Genomic DNA, 9,376 nt, shown 5'->3' with positions numbered 1-9,376 from the left:
TTGCTCGTCGCCAATCACGGCGAGGGTTTTTTTTTTCTAAAATGGTGCAAAAATCCTGCATTCTGGGGGCTCCTGAACTCTAATTTAGTCCTAATCAAACACCATTTTTTTTAATGATGATAAGGTAAATGAGCAGCAAGATGGTCACATATTTTCTATAAGGTTGATCACATAAATATTATTATCACTATAACAAGACTTTCAGCTAACAAGTAATTGAAGTTGTTTGAGGAAAATGATGAAGGATGACTCTGTAAGACATGGTGATCATTCAGGAAAAGATTCAAATTTGATCTTATTAGTTGAAAATATTTTTAGTTTAACTGTAGACATGCAATTATTCAAATAATTCGAACCCATAGACATTTTTTTTTATTTCTCAGTATTAATAATTTCACATACTTATTACAATAAATCAAATGATGAATTGGACTGTTGCAGGCAAAAAGGTGAACTCTTTAAGGATGTACTTTGGTGAAATTAGAAAAATGTAGAATTTAAAATTGATACTATAAGTCAGAAGACTTCAAGAGCATTTGAGTTAAGAAGCAAACTAATGGAAAGAGAAGAAATCTACTATCTGCTTAAATTTTTGAATATGACCTTTTATGAGTTATTAATTGAAGTATTATATATGGAAAAAAATGGGGGTCATGGGGCAAAATATTTTACCCTGTATAGTAGGAAAAAACCAGAGTCCAAACATCTGACAGAAATTCCAAAACCTGACCTAAGTACATCCTTAAATGCATAATCATGCAGGGCTCACACTACTTCAGAATCATAGGGAGAAGTGACTTCTCTTTTTGAAACTGATAGGGAGAAGTGCTCCTTTGCACACTGTGCTACAATGTTTGGTTTTTACTACCATAGTACAAAGGGTCATATGTAAATAATGTTCTTTTTATATTGTTCAATTCATATCTGAGTATACAATTAAAGTAAAAGTTCAAATTCAAAGTTGTTTAAGTTTAGGTTCTTGTGAGAAACTACCAACTAAATATCTAGCACTAAACAGATTTTTTTTTTATGACAAAAAGATAAAGAAATTATAATATATAAATCACAATTCAATTAAAAAACTATAAAGAAATTATAATATATAAATCACAATTCAATTAAAAAACTATCTTGTTTATCATGTTTATGAAATTCAGTGTTTCTCATCAAAAGATATACAAAGTTAAGCTGGGCCATATATATTGATATTAGTATTATAGTCCCAGAGTTAATTAAGCAAGTTTAATCAATATTTTGAAACAATCCATATATATGGAATTATATACATTAATCAAGTAAATCTAACAAATAGTCTGTTAATGCGTGTGGAATGCGCAATTTTTCCATTTGGGACCAATTTCCTTGTCAGCTGTTCCATTCATGCATCCGTAGTTATTATTGTAAAAATACGGATTTCGGTCATAGCTGGTCCGTGTCTGATCCGTAGTTAGGAAACAGTTAATGGGACACGAAGAAAATTTACCAAATAAACGATGTTTGACAAGCTATTTGGAAAGGAATTTAACGTTTTTAATGCAATAAATGGATTAAACATTTACTGGAGGCAAATTTTATCACGTTCAAATGAAGTAACAAACTTATTTTGTTGCCGAAAGTTAGATTGATGTACGATCTCGTGTAACAAGTACCGGAAGTGAATGAAGTGATAAAAAGTTTTATTAAATAATCTGCTTCACACTGTAAAGTCAATGCTTAAATCTCTGTTCTTCAGAAAATGAATCGTTTATGTCTGAATTTCTTTAATTATCAATGTTTCATCGACTTGGTAAAAAATGAAAACTTTGTGAAAATATTATTTTTGACAATTTTGCAGTAGCCGGCGCCAAAGCAGAAGTAAACGTTCGTTAAATCAGAAGATAAAAACCGAGAACATCGAATATCGATTAACTGCGTCTCTTACACGCTTTCTTTTAATCTTATTCACAGTTACGTTCAAACGCAAAGACGACGAACATTAAGTTTTATACGATGACGGAGCGGACACGAAAAAGATCAGAAAAAAAAAAATCTTCAAAAAACGGCAAAAAAAGAATTTGAGTCGGCGGTTTTTTTTTTGGGTCGGTCGCGTTTGGGCAAACATACAATATTTTTATTTTGGCCTGGGGTTCTTTGAAATGCTGAATCTAACCATGTATTGAGAGATTTTGGATTGTGGGCTCCTTTATCAAATTGGTCCACATTGAGGTCCAAAGGGTCTTAAATTAAACTTTTGTCTGATTTCATCAAAAATTGAATTCTTGGGGTTCTTTGATATGCTGATTCTAATATGTACTTAGATTTTTGATATTGGACCATGATAGGTATTTAAATGTCCAATTTCAAGTAATTCAGTTCTTAAACCACAATCATTTTGTGTCACAAACCTATGCTGTGTCAAATATTCAATCACAATCCAAATTCAGAGCTGTTTTAAGCTTAAATGTAGTGTCCATACATGCTCAACTGTTCAGGGTTCGACCTCTGCAGGAAAATCTGGTTTGCTGTCACTCTGACAGCCTCTTGTTACCTATTATGTCTGTTTGTTTTGTTCACACATCGTTGTCAATTTAATGGAATTTGATGCAACTGCCATACAAGTGAGAGGTTTAGCTTGCTATAAAACCAGGTTTAATCCTCCATTTTCTACACAAGAAAATGCCTGTACGAAGTCAGGAATATGAATTTTCCTTCGAGTTCAGTATTTTTGTGATTTTACTTTTTACAATGATTATCATTCTTATAAATCATGATAAAATTTTGTTCAAAACTATTTACCATACTTTGAAAAATAAAATGCCGACAAGCAATGTCAACATATACCAGGGATGATCGTATATGCTGGAGAAAGGTAATCAGTTACTGCCCCACTATATATAGCTAGTAACACCAGTTTATTTAGATTGACAGAAAATACAAAGCTGGCGGAACAGTTGAAACAAACCAGACACGAATTAAACCTAAAAATTGCTTGTCAGTGTTTAAACCAAATAAAACGGCTATCACATACATGACAAACATACTTGAATGAATCATATTAACATTTTTTTTTTAATGTGATGACATCATTACGTTCTTTACCTTCAAAAATAGATTGGTTGAATTTAAGCATTGAACTTGCGCTAAAGAAAAAATAAATGTGAGATATATGTCAATGACACAGCAACCCAACAAAGCAAGAATGGAGATGTGTACAGGTCAGTATATAGTCAACAAATAAAAAATAACCTCATATGACAAGTATAAAAAAGAAGATGTGGTATGATTGCCAATGAGACCACCCTCCACAAGAGACCAAATGACACAGAAGTTAACAACTATAGGTCACTGTACGGCCTTCAACAATGAGCAAAGCCCATACCGCATAGTCAGCTATGACAAGGTCTACATTTGCATTAAGCTGGCCATAAGATTACATAAAAAAAATCTTTGATCATTAGATTATTTAATTGTATAAAAATAAGGAGGTGTGGTATGATTAACTATGAGACAATTATTCCTAGACCATTGGACAAAGATATAAACAATTACAGGTCGTCCAACAGCCTTCAACAATGAACAAAACCTATACCATATAATAATAAGGAGGTGTGGTATGATTAACAATGAGACAATTATTCCTAGACCATTGGACAAAGATATAAACAAATGCAGGTCTTCCAACAGCCTTCAACAATGAGCAAACCTATACCATAATATCGTCTATAAAAAGCCTTGGTATAATAAATTGTAAAACATTTTAAAAGGAAAAAATCAACAGCCTACTACAACAATGAAGGAAAAACAAATATGGTACACAGCTTCTAACTACATCCACTGCGTTATAGGTACTGTGTCACACCCTGCTTGTAGAATCATACATTTGTACCTCATTTAGGTATGTGATCAGATCTTCAAGGTTTTTAGTTCAGGTCATTAACTACAAATAGTGAAGAAAAGTTGAGAATAATAACTCAACAGTATATATTGAATATAATTTTTCTTTTCTATTTTTAGGATTATAATGGAGGATTGGAATAGGGTAAGATTTACTTAATAGTCCCCTTGTCATGTGTCATTTTGTTCCCCATTATGGTACAATTAGATACAAGTATGTGATAATCGAGATAAAAACTAGTAGAATTCTAGGTGAACTACAAAACTTCTTATTCCACGAACACAGATCAAAAAAAAAAATACAACACTGGGACAAAGCAAGGTGCACTCAAAACATTTGACACTTCTACTCATTACACGGGTGACACTTGCACATCTATATTATATTATTATGTGTTATATATATTTATCACTATTTTACGAAAATTTCCTTTGATCTTACTGACTGATAATTTCCTTTCTTAGCGGAGTCGAGTGATATGAAAATTATCGCTAGAAACTAAGGGGGCACGTGCCGTTGCTAATGAAATTGACATAAAATTGACAACGTCGTCATAGGTAAAATAGCGATAAACAGATTATCAATGGTCATCTCAACTCGATTGCTTTTCTCGCTTTCGCCTTACCGGCTCAAGCGAGAAAATCAATCTTGTTGAGATGATCAACGATAATCTATAAATATCCTCTGAGGTTAGGGTGTCAGTAACTTACATTGGAGTGCTCTGCATATTATCATACAATACTGAGTGACAGTTTAGTTACACAAAAAGCATTTGAATCAGTATTGAGTAACTGATGACAAACAAAATGCAATTTAAAGTTTTTTAGTATGAAATTTATTGAATATTTTTCAAGTTATGAGTGTATACTCTGTAAAGTTCTTTCCAGTAGTAGACAGTGTATTATTTATGTAGTACCTTCAGAATCCTTATTTACCATGTTTACAATGTCAAATATGTAACCCTTTGTCTAAAAAAAATGTAATACAGAAGTTCTCTCCCCTTGCCTTTGTTAAGTTCATGTGAGATGAATAAGACCAATCTATTTTATGGTATAAAGAGCCAACTGATACAACACACTTTTTTAATCCAAAAGGTTTTTTTCTTGTTAGATTACAGTCTCATTACTTTATTATAATCCACATCTACATTTATTCAGTCTACACACATTTATATAATTTTCTCTTTAAGTAAGTATAGAGAGACTTCTACTATCTGATATAAAAAAGGATGAGAAAGTACCTAGGAGCAATTAAAGGACTAAGTGAATGAAAAACACAACTACATGTCTTAAAAAGGACAAAAATCAAAGTTTCGAAAACACTTCCATAGAGAATAATCAAGGATATGCCAAATCTAGTCCATGTTTCTATTAAAATATATTTTTCAAAGGTTAACAATTTTTGTTTATCTTGATAATATAATATGAAATGTATAAATTCCAGCAATTATTTAAAAAATTGCTCTCTGTCTGAATGTTATATGAAGGGAGGACACTCCTGATTTATGTAGTCATTGCTATACAGAAGAATACATAATTATTACCTAATTTAACAGTAAGGAAATTCATTACAATATATTAAATGTAAAATCTATGTTTTACTTACAGAAACTTACTACAGCTGCTAGGAATGGAGATATAGAAGCTTTAAAATTAAGCCTACAGAATGATGCAGACATTGAGTATCAAGTAAGTAAAATAGTCACATTCAAAACTACTTTAATTTAATACTTCATACAGGGTTGTTTTTTTTGGAAAAATTTGGTTGATTATATAGGGAATCACTGAAGCATGACTGGAGCGGGCCCCCTCTAAGGGCAGTCAGTGGGCCCCTCCTTATGAAAATTTCTGGATCCGCCACTGGCCTACTAGACTGTGCCTCATGTGCAGAGTCTGATGAGACTTTGGCATTGATTAAAACTAGAACCTAAGTCCTATGACTAGGAATGACTAGATTCAGTTGTTCTCGGCTCATATTTTTGAAAAGGATATCAAGAGATATAAATCAAATTCTGTTCTATAGCTTTAATTCATTTTGTTCATTGAATCAACCTAATATACAAAAAATGTTAATATAAAGGTTTTTTTTTTGGACAAGTTACAAATCCATTCGGACAAGTAAGTTTTGATATGGACTTGTCCTATTGGGCAAGTTGAAATAAAAGTTATTGTAGAGGCCTGTCATAGACAAATCATTTTAAGGTATATCGTCTTATGGTACATGTACAATAAAAGACACAACACTACAAGTCACTAAAAAAAATAAAGCACAGTAAAACAGTGTAAAACTACAAGTTACTTCAAAATACAGGATATTGTACATAAACAATATAAAACACACAAAATATTGACTTCATGATACAGGATATTGTACATAAACAATAAAAACCACAAAAAATATTTACTTCAAACATATTTGTGTGGTTTTTGTCGAGCCTGCAACTTTTGTCGCAGAATGCTCGACATAGGGATAGTGATCCGGTGGCGGCATTAGCTAACTTCTTAAAAGCTTTACATTTTAGAAGCTAGAAGACCTGGATGCTTCATAGTTTGTATATAGATGTCTTATGTTACGAAGTTTCCGTCTGTCACATGTCCATTGTCCTTGACCTCATTTTAATGGTTCAATGACTACTTGAAAAAAAAGTCAACTTTTTTTTTAATGTTAATTTCTTTCTTATTATGAGTAATAGGATAACTATATTTAGTATGTGCGTACCTTGCAAGGTCCTCATGCCCGTCAGACAATTTTCATTTGACCTCGACCTCATTTCACGGATCGGTGAACAAGGTTAAGTTTTCATGGTCAAGTCCATATATCAGATACTATAAGCAGTAGGTCTACTATATTTGGTATATGGAATGATTGTAAGGTGTACATGTCCAAATGGTAGGTGTCATCTGACCTTGACCTCATTTTCATGGTTTAGTGGTCAAAGTTAAGTTTTTGAGTTTTGGTCTTTTTTTCTAATACTATATGCAATAGGTCAACTATAAATGGTGTATGGAAATATTTTATGATGTACATGTCAGTCTCGTAGGTTTTATTTGACCTTGACCTCATTTTCACGATTCATTTCTCAGTGTTAAGTTTTTGTGTTTTGGTCTGTTTTTCTTTAACTATAAGCAATAGATCAACTATATTTGTTGTATGGAAGGATTGTAAGGTGTATATGTCTGTCTGGCAAGTATCATCTTTGTTTCTTAGATACTATAAGATACTATAAGCAATAGGTCAACTATATTTAATACATAAATTGATTGTAAGGTGTACATGTCTGTCTGGCAAGGTTCATCTGACCTTGACCTCATTTTCATGGTTCATTGGTCAATGTTAAGTTTTCTTGGTTAAGACTGTTTCTTAGAAACTATAAGCAATAGGTCAACTATGTTTGGTTTATTGAATTATTGTAAGGTGTACATGTATTTCTTGTTTGGTTTATCTGACCTTGATCTCATTTTCTTGGATCATGTTAAGTTTATGTGTTACTTGTAGTAAAGCTTTATATTTAGGACTATCAACATTAAATCAATGGTTAGTAAAGAAGGCGAGACATTTCAGCGTGTGCACTCTTGTTATTGTTTATGTACAATATCCTGTATTTTGAAGTAAATATTTTGTGTGTTTTAAATTGTGTGTTTTTTATTGTTTATGTACAACTACAAGTTAATTCAGAACATAGCTTAATGAACACAAAAAGTATAAGACCCACAGCTCAAAGTTACTTCAGATCACAGCAGATTATATACAAGCAGTATAAACAACACAATTTGAAACTCATTCAGAACATACCATTTTGTACATATGCAGTATAAAACACAGAACTACAAGTTACTTCAGAACATACCATTTTGTACATATGCAGTATAAAACACAGAACTACAAGTTACTTCAGAACATAACAGATTGTACACAAGTAGTTAAAAACACACATCTACAAGTTACTTTACAACATAACATATTGTACATAAGCAGTATAAAACGCACAACTACAAGTTACTTCAGAACATAACAGATTGTACACAAGTAGTTAAAAACACACATCTACAAGTTACTTCAGAACATAACAGATTGTACATAAGCAGTATAAAACGCACAACTACAAGTTACTTCAGAACATAACAGATTGTACACAAGTAGTTAAAAATACACAACTACAAGTTACTTCAGAACATAACAGATTGTACATAAGCAGTATAAAACGCACAACTACAAGTTAATTCAGAACATAACAGGTTGTACACAAGTAGTTAAAAACACACATCTACAAGTTACTTCAGAACATAACAGATTGTACATAAGCAGTATAAAACGCACAACTACAAGTTACTTCAGAACATAACAGATTGTACACAAGTAGTTAAAAACACACAACTACAAGTTACTTCAGAACATAACAGATTGTACATAAGCAGTATAAAACACACAACTACAAGTTACTTCAGAACATAATAGATTGTACATAAGCAGTATAAAACACACAACTACAAGTTACTTCAGCACATAACAGATTGTAGATAAGCATCTAAAACACACAGCTGCTGGTACTTAAGAACATAAAAGATTGTACTTAAAGCAGCATAAAAGACATAACTACAAGTTACTTCAGAACATAACAGATTGTTTAAAAGCAGTGTAAAACATACAAAAACAAGTTACTTTAGAACATAACAGAGTGTACTTAAATCGGTATAAAACACATAACTACAAGTTATTTCAAAACATAACAGATTGTACATAAGCAGTATAAAACACACAACTGCAAGTTATTTTAGAACATAACAGATTGTACTTAAATCGGTATAAAACACATAACTACAAGTTATTTCAAAACATAATAGATTGTACATTAGCAGTATAAAGCACACAACTACAAGTAACTTCAGAACATAACAGATTGTACATAAGCAGTACAAAACACACAACTACAAGTTACTTCTGAACATAAAAGATTGTACATAAGCAGTATAAAACACACAACTACATGTTACTTCAGAACATAACAGATTGTACATAAGCAGTATAAAACACACAACTACAAGTTACTTCAGAACATAACAGAGTGTACATAAGCATCTAAAACACACAGCTGCTGGTACTTAAGAACATAAAAGATTGTACTTAAAGCAGCATAAAAGACATAACTACAAGTTACTTCAGAACATAACAGATTGTTTAAAAGCAGTGTAAAACATACAAAAACAAGTTACTTTAGAACATAACAGAGTGTACTTAAATCGGTATAAAACACATAACTACAAGTTATTTCAAAACATAACAGATTGTACATCAGCAGTATAAAACACACAACTGCAAGTTATTTTAGAACATAACAGATTGTACTTAAATCGGTATAAAACACATAACTACAAGTTATTTCAAAACATAACAGATTGTACATTAGCAGTATAAAACACACAACTACAAGTAACTTCAGAACATAACAGATTGTACATAAGCAGTACAAAACACACAACTACAAGTTACTTCTGAACATAAAAG

The sequence above is a fragment of the Mytilus californianus genome, unplaced genomic scaffold, assembly GCF_021869535.1.
Source record: "Mytilus californianus isolate M0D057914Y unplaced genomic scaffold, xbMytCali1.0.p SCAF_21, whole genome shotgun sequence".
In the NCBI taxonomy this organism is placed as follows: domain Eukaryota; kingdom Metazoa; phylum Mollusca; class Bivalvia; order Mytilida; family Mytilidae; genus Mytilus; species Mytilus californianus.
Note: the sequence above shows the minus strand (reverse complement) of the source record.